Raw genomic sequence first — 20,259 nt, 5'->3', positions numbered from 1 at the left:
TTGGTGGGAATATAAATTGATACAACAACTATGGAGAACAGTATGGAGGTTCCTCAAAGAACTAAAAATAGAACTACCATAGGACCCAGAAATCCCACTACTAGGCATATACTCTGAGAAAACCATAATACAAAAGGACACATGTACCCCAATGTTCACTGCAGCACTATTTACAATAGCCAGGACATGGACACAACCCAAATATCCAAGGATAGATGAATGGATAAAGAAGTTGTGGTACATCTATACAATGGAATATTACTCAGCCATAAACAGGAATGAAATTGGGTCATTTGTAGAGATGTGGATGGGCCTATAGACTGTCATGCAGAGTGAAGTAAGCCAGAAAGAGGAAAACAAATATGATGAATTAATGCATATATGTGGAATTTAGAAAAATGGTACAGATGAACCTATTTGTAGGGCAGGAGTAGAGACATAGGCATAGAGAATGGACATGTGGACACATGAGGAGGGACAAATTGGGAGATTAGGTTTTATATATATACGCTACCATGGGTAAAATAGGTAGCTAGTGGGAACATGCTGTATCAACAGGGAGTTCAGCTCCATGTTCTATGATGACCTAGATGGGGTGGGAGTTGGGATGGGGTGAGGAGGTCCATGAAGAAGGGGATATATATATGCATATAGCTGATTCACTTCATTGTACAGCCGAAACTAACACAACATTATAAAGCACTTTTACTCCAATAAAAATATAGAATAATAAATAAATAAAATTGTAAAATATCATTTAATAGGTGATGGTTAAACAAATTGCAGTACATCCATACTATGGAATATAAAACAATACAAAAAGAATGAAGTATTCATACATGCAACAACTTGGATGGAACTTATACATTATTATACTGAAATGGCAAAATTTTTGAAATAAAAATCAGATTAGTAGTGGTGAAGGGGTTAGGGATGGTTGAGCAGGAGGTGAGTATAAAAAGGTAGCATGTGGGAGATCTTTGTGTTAATGGAAAAGTTCTGTATCTTTGTTTCAGAGGTGGTTTTAAGAATCTACACCTGTGACAAATTGGTAAAGAACTGTACACACATTGTACCAAAAGAAAAAAAAAGCAATTACAGTACCCGATTAAAGACATGATCTAATTGCCCCTTTTTTGGTGCTCTGCTGGTTTTCCTTTTGTCAATGAACCAGATTATGACTGTGAAATGGAGATAGGAAAGGAGTAGCTACATCACAAGGAGTTGAGGTTCTGGATACCACAGTGAGGATCTGGAAATTAATTCTCTTAAATCTATCCATGTCTTTTACCTCTTAGAAATTCTTTATATATCTCCAAGTTGAGGAAAACTCTTTGAGCCTGATGGGCTAGGTAAAACAGGCTGTATAATAGTGATAAGGCATTTCTGTTGGAAGTGTAATAGAAAAGCAGCAGGGTCTGAACAGTTTGTTCCATTGAGGAGATACCCTGAATTTTTCAAGAGAAAATTCAGAAGCATGAACTACATTTGGGCAAAGTATAAGAAACAGAGGGGTAGAAGCAACAGAGTATTTTATTTTAACCAAAGATTTAGTCTGTATTGGCTAGCTTATATCAGACAACACCATGAGTACAATGGATACCTTTCTTAGGGTAATGCTGCAGACACCCTGGGACCTCAAATTGCAAGTATATTGATATAAAGCATTGTCATTTCTTGATCAACTACTTGAGCACAAAACATATATTATTTCTATATTTCAAGACAATTCTGTCTTATGGTGTTATTACCATTCCATAAGTGAGAAGAATCAGAAAATTTTAAATAATTTATCCAAGAAAACACAGTCAGTGGCTGAGATGGACTCAATTCCAATTTTTTATGATGCCAATGTCATGCTTATGCTACTGTGAGTAGGAGATTGGATTCACTCACTTCTAGCTTCTTATCAGATAGAAAACCTATCTTTATGCCAAAGCAGATAACATGCCAGTGTAAGGGAATCATCATGAGCATATGGTGCTGTGTGAGGTCAGTCAAGAACAAGTAACTGTAGGCTGGCTGTCCTGGAGAATGTTTCCTAGAAGCTGTGTGACCTGAAGTACAGTGTATAAAATGTGTAAGAGTGGGTAAATGGAAAGCCATAAGGACAATTCAGAAAAAAAGTAATACAGTAAGGATAGGCATAAAACATAAATTAACCTTGCTTTCTAGAGGATTCATTGAGAATACTGGCCTGACGAAAAAAGAAGGAATGCATAAGGGAAAGAGTGAGGTTACTTATGACAAACTAAGATTACAGAGGATCTCGACAGCTAGGTACTTATAGTCACATAAATGAAGGGGGGAATTTGACTATTGAAATATTAATGATATTAGTTCAGCAGACAGATTTTTATTTTTTATTTTTTAATTTTTGCCAAAGACCTCAAGGAATACTTCATTCCAAAATTTTGTTTTCACATCGAATCTAAGGATAATGCATAGTGTATAACACCATCAATTTCCAACATTTTATACATACACACACACACACACATACATATATTTGATTTCTGTTCTTGGAGCAGTGGGTTTGCTCCTGTACCTTTAAGCCATTGAGCAAATGAAATCAGTTAAGGGAATTTAAGGTAAAATAAACATAGAATATCTGCAGTCCAAAATAAATCAGGGATTGAAGAGAAAGAAGCTAAGTAAGATTGTGGGAGGTCTCAGACAAATGCCAGGATATGGAGAAGAAAGAACTGCAACAAAAGGCAAGAAAGAGCCAACAGATAGCAGTGCTGGGAGCAGCTAAGGAGAGCTCAGGAGAAGGCCAAAATGATTACTACTCTAAAGCAGAGCAATATATTGATGATTTTTTTTCTTTTTTTAGTTTTTTTTTTTTTTTAAATCTGAATCTTCCAAGATTAATACGAGAAAAAAATCATGCTTGTTTGACTTTTGTGGGTAAAGCTTTAGGTCTTAAATGATGAAGATATTTTCTTTTGTTTTTCTCTGTTTTGAAAGCCCTAAAAAATCCTATTTTAAAGTATGCATTACTTTGTCTTTGTAAAGGGAAAAATAGGTTCCTTTTGGCCTGCCTTTCTGAAAAACAGAGGATCACAGAGCTGAAAGTAACCTCAGGAAGTTATTCTGTCTCCTGCAGAAACAACATGGAAGGCCCTAAAATTTGTCTTTCTGCACACATGTTCATTATTTCACACTATGTATTAGCTTCCATTAACTGAACAACTGATTTTTCTAGATACTTTGCTTATCCTTTAATTCTCACCATTGCACTGCAATGGGTATATCATTCCCATTTAAGGTATATCATACCTTAAATTCCCTTAGCTGATTTCACTTGTTCAATGGCTTAAAGGTACAGGAGCAAACCCACTGCTCCAAGAATAGAAATCAAATATATGTACGTGTGTGTGTGTATGTATAAAATGTTGGAAATTGATGGTGTTATACACTATGCACTACCCTTAGATTTGATGTGAAAACAAAATTTTGGAATGAAATATTCCTTGGGGTCTTTGGCAAAAATTAAAAAAATAATTAACTTCAGAGAATTAATAAGGCAAAATAAATAGCTACAGTGTGTAGCAGAGCTGAGATTGGATTCAATGACAGCATACTTTCCACCTTTCATGTTGATACCACACGGGGTGACCCATCTTTGTGGTCCCTTGAAATTTCCTCTGCCCTCATGTTCTGGTATTCCTATCCTCCTCAACTCTCCTCTCCTCTCTTGCAGGGATGAAAGATCCATTTTGCATACATTTCAGTGAATGTGGTTACCTCTATGAATGTTGCCTGTTGTTTCAATACTGTGTAATGCAAGACTTGACTCTATGCTTTAATCTTAAAATTTTCTAAATCATCCCTGTTTTGAAAGATCCTCAGGGATGGGATTGCTATATACTCCCTCGGTTACCTTTCCAGTCTTTAATTACTCTTCAGACCAAAGCTAACAAAGCTGTTTTAAGCCACATTCATTTGGACCTAGGATTGTTCCTGCAGGCATAAGCCTGTCCTTGAAGTGCTATTGTCAGCCCATCCATCTGGCTGACAGCATCTTCAAGCTGGTATAATTCCTGGGTCTGCCTTCTTTTCTATCAAAATTTCTTTCTATTGTCAAAGTTGATCTAGGGAAAGGGGGTGGGTATTCTTGTTAGTATTTGGGCCCCCTTCTGTTCAGCAGTATGTAGAACTTACTACATTCTGCCTTGTTTGGAAGTTAGCAGTTAGTTGTTTATTAGTTGATCAGGTGTTTTCTTGCCTGGCAATAATCTCAACACTCTTAAGATGCCTGAGCCCTGCCTGAATAATTTAGGTAATAGCTATCTGGGTATACAGCAATCTTTCAATCCCATCCTATGAACTATGGAAATCGCTATGATTTCTTTAACTCCCAGGGGACTGTGGTCCTAAGGTCTTCTTTCATTCATATCTCTGTTTCTGATGAACTCTCCTCACTCAAGTCACCATCTCCCATAACAGTGTATTCTCTTTGTGTCTACACTTCTCTAAGATGAACCCAAACCATCCTTGGCACAAGATACTTATTGTATTCAGGCAAATACTTCTGCAAGCATGTACACAGAGAAAGAGAATTCAATCCATGAATAACAGGACATATTGCAGGACATTTTGTAACACAAATTCTGCTTCATAAGCCTCATTGCCTCCCACCACCACAGGCCTCGTCCTTGGTCTTCATCTGTGGGGATGCTTTTTCTGCCATATTGCTCAGGCTTCAAACGCTTCCTTCCTTCCTCTCAAGTTTTTCAGGTGTTCCTTCTTAACCTTCCTTCCAAGGCATAATCACTCTTCTCTCCCAGGGCATCTTAAGGATATGTCTAATTTTAAAAAGTTGCAATAATAAATAAATACACACATACATAATAAAACTTTGCAAAAATAATTGTTTAGAACAGTTTTCTTTCCCTACACTTCACTTTTCTGCCTTTTCTACCCCTTCTCTGACTGGCTTCCCACAAACAAAACAATCCTTCAAGGTCTTTTATTCTTTCCTTGATAGCATTATGCTGATGATGGAATTTTGGAATCATACTAAAATGGACAACAAAATAATTGTGGTTACATATATTCTATCGATAATATACCCATACTATAAAATATTTTGTAGCTATTAAAATTTGTTCTCTCAAGTAATAGTCAATTATATTGAAAAATATTATGTATATTATATATATATAAGCCATACATATGTATTCCACAAAGATATAGGTATATAGTTTTTTAAAATTTTTCAAATTTAATATTCTATTAAAGAAACATTTAAACTATTAATAAAAGGAAATGTGCAAGTAAGAAAATATATCATTATTCACCAGAACATACCTACCAATTTATATGTCTATCTGTATCTTTTAATAGTACAATTTGCCTAAGCACTTACCACAATTGTTTTTGTAACTTGGAAATGTAAATATTTGCCAGACTGATTGCTGGAACTGATTTGTTCTCATAACTTAATTCTTTGATTACCAGTGAGAATCCTGAAGATTGAATAATCCTTCAAGAATATTAAAATTTTATATTCCTTCTTTTGTGTTTCATCTACTCTTTTCCTTGAATCTTTCAAGTGGATATTCAAAATTTTTAATTGATTACTAAGTTTTCTATACTGAAGAATGTTAACTCACTGGCAGCCATGTATATTTACTCATTGCTTGCAAGTTAGTTTTCTCTGTGTGGGCATATAGTCAAATGTATCCAGTGTTTCACTTATAAATGTAATGGTAATGATATTTACAAGGGTTTTTTGTTAGTCAAACACTCTGTGAAGTGCTTTACAGTCATTGTCTCCTAAGAAATTTATGATGGAAGTCCTATTATTCCCAGGTAGCAGCAGGTAGATGGTTTAGAAAGGTTAAGTAGTTTGTCCAAAGTTATATAGTTTGTCAGTAATAGAGACAAAATTAGAATGAATTAGAATGGTTTGACCTCTGAGAGTATTTTTCTTTTGAGAGTATTTTTTAAATACTATACAACCTATCTTTACAGTATCTATTTTTGTGTCATTGCTTAAATAAGTTCTTCTTCATCCTAAGATTGTATACACAGATATATTCATTTCTTTCTAGCTTTCTATGGTTTGTGTTTTGTATTTCAATATTAAAAATATTTTGTTTAATGTTGGTATAAGCTGTAAAGTGTAATTCAAGTTTATTCAAAAAATTATTTTGGGGCTTCCCTGGTGGAGCAGCGGTTGCGCGTCCGCCTGCCGTTGCAGGAGAACCGGGTTCGCGCCCCGGTCTGGGAGGATCCCACATGCCGTGGAGCGGCTGGGCCCGTGAGCCATGGCCGCTGAGCCTGCGCGTCCGGAGCCTGTGCTCTGCAACGGGAGAGGCCACAGCAGAGGAAGGCCCGCAAACCACAAAAAAAAAAAAAAAAAAAAAAATTATTTTGGGCAAACCAACTGACCTTTTAGAAGAAAAAATATCTATCGTTTTTGCATTGAAAAAAATGGGAATTCAGTAGCGACAATGCATTAAAGTAGAGATAGACATATGTGATAGGATACTTTGCAGTTAAGGCTTTGTGTAAGCTGAAGCACACGATAAATATGATACTAAGAAATTGAGAAAACTGTAGAAGCCAGCTTAAGTGACATACAGGATTGCACATTAATATTGGAGAGTTAAATTGTAGCCTGGTGTTAAATGCAGCCTTTTCTATGGCATTCTGATTAACTGAGCATGCTACTTGGAATCGATGAATTAACAATTATTCCATGTGTATGCCTAGATCCCTAAAGCAAATTTAGAGGTACATGTATAATGTTTTCGATATCTCGTCTCTCAATAACTCTGGGAAATGGCTGTTCCTATATGACTAGTCTCAGGCAGAAAATAGGGTAAAGATTGACCTCCCAAGAGAAACAATTTCTTTGGTAACATGAAACAAAAACAGAACTATAGATTGAATGAAAACATTGGCCTAATATCATTTATTCAGGGAAATAAATATGTAATTTTAATGTATAATCATGGCTTATATTTAACATTGATTTTTGGGTTATTTTTTTCTTGAGAGCTCTACCAGCATAGTGAAATATGGTAAAAACCTTTTCTAGTTCTCTATTCCCTTCCTCCTCTTCTTTCCTAGACAAATAAATACAGGTAATTTTGCTTCTGTGATCCTGAAAAGTTTGGTTGCTGCTTTAAGTCCTGAGCTTACCTCTCTGTCAGAACCTAAAATACACCTCACTAATTCTTGAGGAATTCTTGCCTCTGGTTATATTTTTAAATATGGTCCTGCAAAGTCACAACTGGCCCTCCCAGATGCAGTGACAGCTTCCAAATTCATGGCAACCATAAGAAACACAAATCTGCATTCATGGCTTTATAGACCGAGAAAAGGAAAGTATTTCAAGTCAAAAATGACTCAGTAAGGCAATTTTTGTTGGGCTGGCTTAAAGGAGGACATAATTTCTATTAGTCACCATTTCTTGAGGAACTTTTCGTTTCACTTAATGCTCTACTTCTTTTATAAGTGAATTGTTTGTTTTTAATTGACTGAGGATATAAAGACATTTAATTAACACATCAGAATATCTCTGAACAACTTACCTACTATGATGTACGATTTTAGGAAACCTGTGTTGTCATCTTAGGCAGTCCATGCACTATTGCCACATCATCAGTGAGAACAAGTTTTACAATGAGTTATCTCTTGTAGCTATTTAGGAGCATTGTGACAGGACAACAGAAAGACAAAATCTTTTTATTGAGAGAAAAGGGATTAAATGAAAGAAAAAGAAAAAAAAATGAGGAAAATATTTACTCTATTTTAGTGGGCTGATTCTCACTCAAGAAAAATTCTTGGTTGAAATGTTTAAACCAGAATTTGACATGACAATAAAGCAGAAAACTCAAATCTTATTTATTTCTGTTTGGGTTAACGTTAACTATGTTTGTATAGAAAGGGGCAATACAAAGCAGAATGTGGATCTTAACCTCAAGTGTTTGTTAATGTAATTGGCCAATACAGAGATGGCAGATAATCCCAAATAAACTCTGTGAAGCTACAGAGGCAGTTTCTTTAGAGAAATATGCCATTTGCATGTCATTTTTTTTTAGATTATAATTGATTTACAGTGTTGTATTAGTTTCTGCTGTACAGTGAAGTGAATCAGCTGTATGTATTTGGCTTCAAGAACAATATTATTTTTTTAAGAATAAAAATTTTTCTAAGAAGAAAAAAACCCTTTCTAAACTTCCTCCTCTGTAACCCAAATTAGACTTATTAGAAGTTTTAGACTCTGAGTTGGCTTTCAGTAAATATGTGAGATTGAATCGACTGTGCTGAATCCCCAGTTTTCTAGAACTGGAATGGAGGATGCTCTTATCTCTAACTTTCACTTAGTTCTTTGTTTCCTTAAATTTTTTTTTCCTAGTTTACTTTATCATGTGAAGACACGCTAATTTCCAGCAAAAGGGTTAATATTTGTCACCCATATGCAGGTAATCAACAGGAAGGGAAACAGACACATTTCTAACTGCTGCCTGCCTGCCTGCGGCTCCTGATTCTGTTCTTAAATCAAATTCTAAGAACTCCTTGGGTGTGGTTTATTCTCATGATAGGTCACTTCATTTTATTTTCATCTTTGCCTGGCAATCTTCAACTGGTAATTGAGATCACAAATGTGCCACTTTTATAAAGCAGAATATATAAATAATTTTAGCTAAATTGATATCCTATAATAGACATTCCTTTTGTGCTGCTAATTTTTATCCAAAACAAAGCATTATCATTCTCCATCTAATCTTTTGCTTACATTGCCCCAACTACCTGAAATAATTCTCTTTTAACTCCCTTTATATAACTTCTTTGTCTTCTCTTTTTATCTCTTCTCCCCCGGCCTTCCTACCTTCCTTACTCCATTCTCCTCCACCACTTTTGGCGATTTACTATTTCATGCCCTTATTACCTCACTCTACCTTGATTGCAGATGTACTACCAGGAGCTATAATGATATCGAGTAAACGAGAAGTAGTAGTTATGGAGCAGAAGCCAACACACTTAGAATGCGACTACTGATAAAAATGATCTGTGTCCTTGATGGCATAGCTAGACCTACAATTTGTTCTTATTATGGGAGAATAACAACAGCAACAGCGAAAATTATTTATTTTAGCCAATCTTACATTTTCCATTAATTTCAGACAAATATATTTCTAACCGATAAAATAAAACATTGTTGAGCAGATGAATAAATGAATGAATGTAGGCTTGTCCATTGTTCTCTTTAACTCTCAATGATGTTTCTTCCATAAACTCCGGTGTATTTTGTTTGATACCACTCTATATAGAATCATTACTGGGTCTTCTATGCATATGTGCTATCCCTTCAAAATGACTTTTCAGAGTCAGAGGATGTGACTTAACTCTTCTTTCTATCTCTACTAGCTCAGTGTGTAGCAAGAACTTGACGATTATGATGAGAATGATGGCAATGAGGCTGATAAAGATAATACTAATAAAACATCTGCAGTGAAAATAATTCTACTGTCAACTGCTTCAAACCATGATTGACTCTATTCTATTATTTCCAAACAAAGCCATTATGATACACATTGGAGTTTGTTGTAACTATAACTACAGCAGTTGACCTTAAATTTGCTTCTTCAGTCCCATGTTGAAGAGATCTTAAAACAAGGTCTCTGATGGAAAACAGCTTTGGCATGACCCTCAAGCCTGCAAATGTGCCTGTACAGGCTTACAGATAGTCTGGTGATCTTCAGGCAGAACAACAGTTAGTCTGACTAAATTTATTACCAGCACAGCCTATTCTTTTAATTAAAGGGTTTTTACTCTCAGTTTTGCTAGCAAAAATATGGTACTTTTTTCACTCTATTTAGGGTCATTCTACCTTGCATAGAATAAAAATGAATAATGATGGATCCAGAAATATAGAAAAATGAGAAGACTTCTTCACTGAAATATGCCAGAGAAATTAGAACTTTTTTTACAGTCATTATCTGTTGAAAATTATTCTATACTTTCCTCATCTCTCAGTCTACCACACATTATGTCACAGTTCCATTACCCACAAATAGTTCTTAATTAGGTTAGGTTAAAGAGCACAGCTTTCAGTGGACATTCTTAAGTCTGAGCCTTTTCATGAAACCTACTCTACAACTACCAATTTAGAAAAATATGGAACCTTCTAAAGTCACTACTTAAAGTCATTTAGAGGGAAAGGTTGTGGGTTATTGATTCCCTTTCACCTTTTCTGTTAGTTGTTTTTGTAAAGTATACATTAGGCCTTATTAACTTTAGACCAGACATAGTTATCATAAGTTCTGTTCTTGACCAGATAATTTTACCCCAAGTGACTATTAAACTCTAGAAATAAAGCTATTTAAGGACAAGAGGTTGTTGGGTTGCTTAGAAAAGACTGAGGATGAGGTTTTGAAAGTTTGTCAATTTGGAGCAAGATTTAATCTTGCTAATCAACTCAAACTGTTATCTTAAGCATGAAGCAGATGTTTCTCTTTGCATTTACTGGTTTACCGCATTCACAAAGTACAAATACAGGCAGTTTTTCTTCAGCTGCCAGAAGAGCTTGGCCACCTCCTATTCTACCCCATCAAATGTCTATTTTCTTGTGACTTCTAAGAGTTATGCCTTTTCTAGTTCATGAAAATAAGCAATTTCTGAGCCATTGTAAATGGCTCAATATACATTTTGAACATTTAAGAGACCAAAAGACAAACAAATGAATCTAAGATATTATGAAGCAAAGCACATGTGCATTGAGGATGATAATGCCTTACTCTAGTCTGTCTTTTAATAAGCCCCCCACAAAAAAGTTTCTTTTTTTTTTTTTATCCCCAAAACAACTCTGGGTGATAGGTAAAGAAGAAAAGCTATTCTGAGACTCTAGATGAGGAAGTTGAGATTCATAGAGGGCCTTTTCAAAGCCTCACAAATATTAAGTGGTGCAGCTGGAACATCACCTTGGTCCTTCTGATGCTGAAACTGCTGCCTGTGCCACAACCTGTGCTGCCACTCAACCTCCATGAGACACTGGGGTGTTTGTTCCCAAACATCTTGAAAAACCAACTGCATTTAACTACTCTTCCATGATTCATAAAAGCCAATAGTGGTTCTTTTCAGTCCTTCACAAATAGCAGGTGTTGAGAGTATACAACCGTCCCAAATACTTAGTAAGACACTTACATTAAAGTAGTTTGAATATGCAAAATTGTGCACCACAGAATTCAAATTCATCAGCATGCTTTTTTTGCCAGATCATAGCAGGTTCCTGATGCCCCCTTTTCTGTTTCTTCTTATTTTTTTCCAGGCAGAAAACAAGGCCACACCAATTCTGAGTTGTCAATATGGTCATTTCCATAGTGACAAACCAGTTGGAAAAATGGCCCTTAATAAAAACTGTAACAGTCAATCTCTCTTCTACTATGTGTATGTGGGGATACGTGTGTATAATTATTACTATTTATGTAGGTGATGTGAATGATAATTAATGTTCCATTACATTAACTTAAAATTTTTAATTGTTTAATAAATGAAGATAGAGATCAATTTTTTTAAAGAAGAAAAGAGTATTAACTCAGTCAATGCAATTTCTATAAATGTAAAAATAGTTTATTTGATGAATAATTACATAAAATCAATTAGCATTACCTATAGAAAGGTTATTTTCTTTAAGTCAGTTTATCACACTGTGTTAGAAAGAGTATATAAATGGTGGGACAAAAATACTGAAGGCAGAGGGCAATTTTCCATTTTTCCTGATATCTGGGGTACTTCTTCAGCACCTGTTCACAACAAGCATATACTATTTATGTTCAATGCATAGGTAGAATGATATATTTTTGAACTAAAAAGGACCATGTAAGTCTTCTCATACAGCTCTTCACCAGAGCAACATTCCTTCATAACTCTTTCCACACACACACACACACACACACACACATAGTTTATTTGATGAATAATTACATAAAATCAATTAGCATTACCTATAGAAAGGTTATTTTCTTTAAGTCAGTTTATCACACTGTGTTAGAAAGAGTATATAAATGGTGGGACAAAAATACTGAAGGCAGAGGGCAATTTTCCATTTTTCCTGATATCTGGGGTACTTCTTCAGCACCTGTTCACAACAAGCATATACTATTTATGTTCAATGCATAGGTAGAATGATATATTTTTGAACTAAAAAGGACCATGTAAGTCTTCTCATACAGCTCTTCACCAGAGCAACATTCCTTCATAACTCTTTCCACACACACACACACACACACACACACACATATATATACATATATATGTATATATATTTCTATCTTTGCTTGAATATCTCAGTAAGAGTAGTTCTGTGCTGCATCATACAGAGGACAAACTCTTCAATTGTTGAAAACTCATTCGAGTCAAATCCAGAATCCTTGTAACTTCCTTGCAATGGTTTAAGTTAAGTTGTTTGGAAGAGAAGAAATAAAACATTTTGCCTTTCTTTTTTTTTTTTTTTGCGGTACGCGGGCCTCTCACTGTTGTGGCCTCTCCTATTGCAGAGCACAGGCTCCGGACGCGCAGGCTCAGCAGCCATGGCTCACGGGCCCAGCTGCTCCGCAGCATGTGGGATCTTCCCGGACCAGGGCACGAACCTCTGTCCCCTGCATCGGAAGGCAGATTCTCAACTACTGTGCCACCAGGGAAGCCCTTGCTTTTCTTTTTGTCAGTGTTTTTTTAATATTAATGACCCTTAGTTTAATCTTCAGACTGAATATACCCAGTGTCTTTGATAGTAATTAGAGCAATATAATTTCTAGACAGTTTGCAATATTGAGCAACTTCCTCTGACAACGACTCTTCATTTTGCCAGTGCTTCCCTAAAATGCAGAACCACTAGTGAGGCATGAGCTTCAGAGGTGATATGATCTATGCAAAATGCAGCAGAACAGTGACTTCTCATTACGTCAACAAAATCCATACATTAATGAAGTCTAAATTCAATTGCATTACAATATGGCTTCTTATTAGTTGGCCGTGAGCTAAAAATCTCAGATCTTTCTGCATGACAGCTTTTAAACCAGTTTTTCACTACCCAAAACTTTAAAAATTAATCTTTTTGGAGTTAAATTTAAAACTATGAAATTTATTCCAGTTTTATGGCATCCTATTGATGCATTAATATCTCAGTCAGGAGAAAAATTTTGAATCTAAAATCACTTATGGTATTATTTATTTTTCTTATAGTTTGTATAACCACAATTTTGATAAATAAACCTTTGATATTTTTATTTAAATTTTTAATTTATCTCTGTTTTGCAAGGCCAAGGGCAGAATTGTAGTAACTCTTAGGTTGGTAAAGACCTATTTATGACATTTTAAATGGCAGAGCAGCTGGAGTAAATTTTTCACTAATTATGAATCTACGTATTGGCACTATCATATAACTCACATTTTCACACTTAACAATAAGGATGTTACCTGAGACATTGGGAGAAGTTATACAAAAGCAATACAACCTAGATCTAAGGAATTCACTGTTTCTAACAATGTACCTTAGAAATGTATGCAAGGACAGTTTGCCATAACAGATCCAAATGATTTCATCAATTATCTATTTAATAATATACTATAGGGCTTCCCTGGTGGCGCAGTGGTTGAGAGTCCTCCTGCCGATGCAGGGGACGCGGGTTCGTGCCCTGGTCCGGGAGGATCTCGCATGCCGCGGAGCAGCTGGGGCCGTGAGCCATGGACGCTGGGCCTGTGCGTCTGGAGCCTGTGCTCTGCAACGGGAGAGGCCACAACAGTGAGAGGGCCGCGTACCACAAACAAAACAAAACAAAACAAAAAAATAATATACTATAGAATTTCACTATAATAAAACAACAATATAGCCTTTCTAATTCCCAATATCCACTTTTTTTTGTTTCTTTATATTTTGTTTCGACAGGGAATAAATTTGTATAAAGTGGAAGTGATATGTTTGTTGTTTGATATTTTCTGTTCTTCAGTTATTAATCTTTTTTAAGAAAAATATATTTCACTTCAGGATTTAAAAATTTTTTGTCAATGATCCTATAATATAGTATTGTCAACGTTTATTTTTTATGTTTATTTTTTAATTTGGAGAGTTTAAGCTGATTAGATGCTGAACAACTTTCCATTTCCTGGTCTCAATTTTTTCCTACAGCATAAAATGTGAATAAAAATTTCATTGTGGGAGAGATCCATATGACTCTGCTTTCTCTCTAACATGTTTTGAAGTTATCTTGTTTTCTTCAAGTATTAGAAGAGGTTTTCTTCTTCTTCCCTCTAGTATAGGCTTGTTTGGCTTTAACTAACTAACCAACCATAAAAACAACACCACCTCAGCATTACCACACTTATTAAATCTTGCTCAAAATAGTCAAAAATAGTCCCTTAATCTTCATATATATGTATATGTAAATATACATATATAGATTCATATCAGATTACTTGAGCATGATATATGAAACAGGGAAAAAAATATCCTCTGCACCTTTAAAGTTCATTTTTGTATCCATAAAGATAAGAGTAGAAGTAAAGGAGAAAAAGCATGTATACCTACATGCACAGATTAGGTGACCAGGTTAGGAATATAAAACTGCTTAGAAAATGTGAATGATGGGTGTGGACAGCATTACTAGAAAGTACAGGTGAGAGGTCTCTTTTGGATATGTATTGGCAGGTAAGAATTTCCTCTCCATTTTATGCCCTGGTATTGTGATGAAATGTGGTTTTGCAGAAAAGGCAGCAGGGCCATGGAGGAAAGTAACAGAAGAGGAGAATCAGAAATGTGTCCATGTGTCTTTGTGTCTCAACTTCCAACCATTATTAGGCCCAAGTTTATGTTGTGGGACAAATGGATAAGCCTTTAGAGTCCACACTCTAAACAAACTGCTGTGGTTTGGATGCAGAACTCTAGTTTTTCAATAATTAGGACAAGCATCCAAAGAGAATGTAAATGACTCATCCAGTAGTTTTACTAATATGCAGCAGGGAAAGGAGGCAAGCAAGGAGGCAATGGGCTGCAAAAACATTGAAAAAGACATGGTAAAGAGGAGGAAGAAAGATGACTGTATAGATTTAATTAAGAAGCAGAACTGACTGTCATCTACTGAAATACTACAAACCTATATAACACTTCAAATATTTTTGGACTAGATTTCTTTAGGGGTTAAACTTCTTGGCTTTGTGTAAAACTTGGTTACTTATACTGGCATTGCAAATGGACTTATCTGTGTTATAATCTTGATTTGAACTCACTCATTCTTCTCTTTCATTGTGCCCGCCCATTTTGCCAAGAAAATTCACTTTCAATTACACATATATCATAACACTTAAACATTAGTTTCACTTGCCTCTGGTTAATAACTCACCTTATATTCCAACATCCATCAATATAATATCAGCATAACAACTTTTATGAATCCCTTTATCATCAGCACATTCTAAATGCTTATACAATTCACTCTCTGGATTCATATAGGAACTTGCTTAATAGCCCTTAAAGTTACTATAAACCTTGGTTGCTTTCAATCATAGGAATATTATTCATGTTTTTAGAATGAGCACAGTTTTGGTAATTGTTAAAGTTTAAACCACTGGGATATAGACACAGTTATCCCTATAATACAACAGCAAAAAATATTTTTTTCAAATGATTATAGAGTCTCTAGAATTTTCAGGTGCCTTCCATCCACAAATAATTCTTCACATGCATTCTTGAATCTGGAGATATAGATATATATATGAGAGTTTTCAATGGAAGAAACTTCTGAATGTCTTACATTCTGGTTTGGGAAGACAGTGGAGCAGGAGGTTCTGTTTTGACTTGAGATTAACTCAGAGACTGCTGTGGAACCTTACCTCAGTGGCTTCATGTTGGAAGGAACATGTTCAAGTGAATTGGTTTTCAGGTAGCCAATAAGCATTAAACAGGCATTAAGTGTGGACAAAGGGATATTTCTGGAAGGATTAAAGGAGCATGAAAAGGGAACACAGAAAGATAGCTAATGGCATACTTTTCTTTCTTCTTTTATACACGGGGCCATTCTTGAATGATACTAGCTGTTTTTCTTGAGTTTCAGCAATGATTCATATGGAAATGGTGTAAGCTATTTCAAAATAAGTACATTTATTGAAAATGGCAATAAATATGACAACAATAGATAGAAAATAAATTTTACATGTCATAATTTTTCTGCCTGCCACTAGCATTTTACTTTATCTAGATTGTAAAAGAGTAAGAAATAATTTACAAAGTATGATCCATATAATCCAGTTGTAATGTTTCATATTAAGCTCAGTCTATATTTTCAAGATGACATGTAGAAATTGCATGGGAAGAAATAGAACAACATATAAAAATTTCACATTTTCCTTCATTCTTTCAAGATAAACTTGTGAAATAACCCACTGTGTGTCCACTCTATACATACTTGGATTAACTACTATAGGAAAGTTAAGAGAAGTTGATGTCGAGGTCCTCCTCTTTGAGGTCTTCACAGTTTAGCAAAATAATATTTAAACTGGATATTATCATAATCAGTGAAATATGTTTACTCTATTGATACAAACTAGTGTGATGACCTTGGGCTAGTCATAGCTCAAGTCTGATTTCAAGTTTTCTGTCTCTAAGTTTCCTCCCATACCTAATTTTGATGCTTATATGCTTTTTTATCCTGATGAATATTATGTGCAAATGCAGTGCTAATTTCTGAAGATACAAAGAAGATACCTAAGATAATTGCCTTTAGTTAGGAAGAGAGGATATATGTTTTTCTTCTTTTGTTGTTTTTATTTGCCTGTTCTCTTTTAGCTTTTCTTTTTTTTAAATGAAATGGTTGTATGAATAATCAGATTTTTTTACTGTAAAATGGGTAGGCTTCCACTGTTTAAAGATAATCTTTTAAAAAAATATTTTGTGACTCGATCCAGTATTGCCACTCTCTGAGACTCATGGTAAATGAAATTGCTCTTGCAAAAAAGGTGAATAATTTTTCCCAAAGAGTTTCATTTTCCTAAAGGTGTTCTAGAAGTGAAGATTTTTGACTCCTAATGCCCAAGATTTGAAGAAGACCTAGTCACTGGACAGGGTGACTGCCCCCAAAGGTTTAGAAGGAAAAGACCATGGAACTCTTGTATAAATTGCCCTGAAAATCAAGAAGTTGATCCTAGACCTTGGCTTAAGATAAAAGTATAGGAGGCACTAGGAGGAAAGCTGGTTCCAGTCAGGGAAGTGGCTGAGACTGGAAGTTATTTCCTAGCCAGTCCTTCTGGCTAAACCAGGACAAATGTGGTAAAGAAGGGTAACTAAAACTAACCCCTTTATTTTGTGATTGTCTTGTAACAGAACAGAAAGGGGGTACACACGGGCCTGTAATACATAGGGAGTTTGACAATGGTGCATTGTTGATGAAACTTAGTCTGAAGGAACTGGATCCTTTTCCTTAAGGAATCCCACTGCCTACACAATAAAGTAAATGAGTCAGGGAGATATTGCTGCAAGACCCAGCTCTTTAAGGGTCACTCTACCTCCAGTCTTGGGTTATGGGGATGCAGGGTGGCTGTGACTCAAAAAAGAGAACACATTCTTGTTAGGAGCTCTTGAGAGAAATAAAATATTAATTAGAAATATTAAAGTGCTTGAACTGTATTCGTGGTCCATGTTGTGAAGCAGATTGTAACAATTATAAAGTTGGACAACCAGATGTATAAAAATAGAGTAAATGGTCTACCTTGAATTGTTGTTCAAGAACGCAATAAGGTATGGATGTTGAGTTCTAAAGCTGCCCAGGGAAAGATCAACTATGTGAGGGCAGAAGCAAGAAGGCCCCCTGATGAGACTGGAATTTGGAAATAAGTTTGTCCTCAAAGCCTGGAAGAGTTCAGAAGAGCAGAGAAGATGTGGAAGAATATACTGATCAGGAGAATGACATAAAGAAAGGTACAGAGAAAATAATATATATACATATATAACATATATTTAGAAATAATGAGAATATAGTAAAGCATAAAGCACAGAGGAGTAGTTTATGTGTAATTGCCAAAGAGATAGAACATAAAGAAAATTATGAAAAAAATTGACCAAAGTAGATATTTTATGCTAAAATACTATAGTACATAGCACTGATATTACATGTGGTGTATGATTTTACAATCTGGGCTTTATATATTATATACATAGTATCCAGTCATGTACCAGATTGATATTTATTCATATCACTAAACCAAGCCCCAATTCCATCATTTGAATGGAATAATGACTGTTGTTGATTTCAATAATTCAGAACCCAACAGACCCTATTCGGGTAATTACTTTCCCCAGTTTCAAAGGACATCACTCATCTTCTGTTCTATGTGTGCAGTGCCCCTGGATTGAACACCTCACACCATGTGTGTCAGTGGGTAGTGACCCTGAATGCAACACCTCTTTCATTACATGTTTATGTATGAGTGTGTGGGATACCAAAGAAATAGATCTGGCATTTCTTGGACAAAGCATTCTTATGGGCTTTTTACACATGTCATTCTATGTAATTTTCACAAAATCCTTATTGGGTAGATAGCATATCCCTCATCTAACAGATGAAAAAACTGAAGTTTGAGCCATCTCTTGGTCACAATCACAGTTTTGTGCTTTGTGAAACTTGGTTTCATAGCTAGATTCATCTTAATCCTTGATATATCAAGATATTTAGTGTGTGGGTTTTCTCAGGAGATGGGTTGCAATTATTATATACATAGTATTATTTTATGGTATGAATAAGATTACAAATGGCATAGAGTAGAATTTGTTCTCAAAAATCTTACCCAGAGAAAACAAACAGATATGATGTTTAAATTACAGTGTGAAAAATTGAAAAGAAAATGAAGAAATGAAATTATTAAGGAATGAACCTTAGTAACATTAACTATTATGAGGTTATGTCTTCAAAGAGAAAGGGATCATTTATTCATCTATCCAATCACTCATTTCTTGGGTATTATATTGTCATATAAAGATTAGCAAGGCATTAAGTAAAGAATTATTTTTTGCTGCTTGTAATACAGAAGTTAGGTTTTTCTTAAATTTTTGCATGAGGATATTACTTGAAGGCTAGAAGTCTCAATAGTAGAAGCAGCACTGCAAAATCCCTATTCTCCTGTTTTATCATTTTATTATCGTTGCTTATTTCTTGCAAACATAATGTCCACCTGTAGAGCAGATAAAACTAGCACAAAGTTTGTTTATAAATTGAATAATACATACAGAAATTTGTGCTTACAACCATGTAATGTATTGGGCACTGGATGCTTGTTACTTGTCCATCTCTCTCACTAAATTGTAAGCTCTTTAAGGAATGAGATTATGCTGTATTCATTTTGTAAATCTCCCACACTTTTTGCAGCAGTTACTGATAAATATTGTCTTAATACATAAATGAGTCAATTGCTTATATGTAATTGGTGGGGCTTTTATTCTACACCTCTCTGTTCTTTTCCAAGTCTTTGGATCAGGGACTTTTTGAGTTTCTGAAATAATAAGTCTATGTTACTAAATATAATATGCAGCTATGTATTATTTTTCAATTTTTTTTGACTTCATGTGCATACAATTGTCTTCTAATTAAAAAGCAAGTTCTGTGGAAGTTGAGTCTAAGTGATTAACTTTTCTACATCTCCTACCCCACTGACCCTTGTACAATGCTAGACATATGGTAATATATACATTGGTTGATTCTTTCTATCTCTGTCTCTCTGTCTCTCTCTCTCTCTCTATGTATATATATATATACATACACACACACACACACACACACACACACACCCATATATGTACATTTGTACTTGTATATATTTTATACAACCTGAACACAAACAATGCATTTTAACTCAATCATCTGATAATACTTTATCTTACAATGATTAGTGCTCTTTTTGAGTTAAAAAGAAGAGAGAAGGCAAATGAGCAATGCTCTTATTTCAGTGTGACCTTCACGGGTAACAATTCTCCTCAAACTGTTTGGGTTTTCATAAACTTGTCTACAATAAAGTAAAGTTCTTTGATCCTAAGGCTCCAGAATATAACAGAGAAAATAAGCAATTTGGTGCACAGGACTGCTGGCATAAATGTGAATTAGAGCTTTGTGATATGAGTAATATTGTGTCTTTTTACAGTTATCCCCATAATCGTGCGCTAAAATTGCCTTATCTGTTGACACACTCATCCAATCATTCTTTCAGTACACATCTTTTTAAATGTCCTCTGGCCTGAAACAGAGAAATACTGTCATGATC

Source organism: Physeter macrocephalus, chromosome 19 (assembly GCF_002837175.3).
Source record: "Physeter macrocephalus isolate SW-GA chromosome 19, ASM283717v5, whole genome shotgun sequence".
Lineage (NCBI taxonomy): Eukaryota > Metazoa > Chordata > Mammalia > Artiodactyla > Physeteridae > Physeter > Physeter macrocephalus.
The sequence above is the reverse complement of the archived record's forward strand: the minus strand, read 5'-3'. Positions refer to the sequence as shown.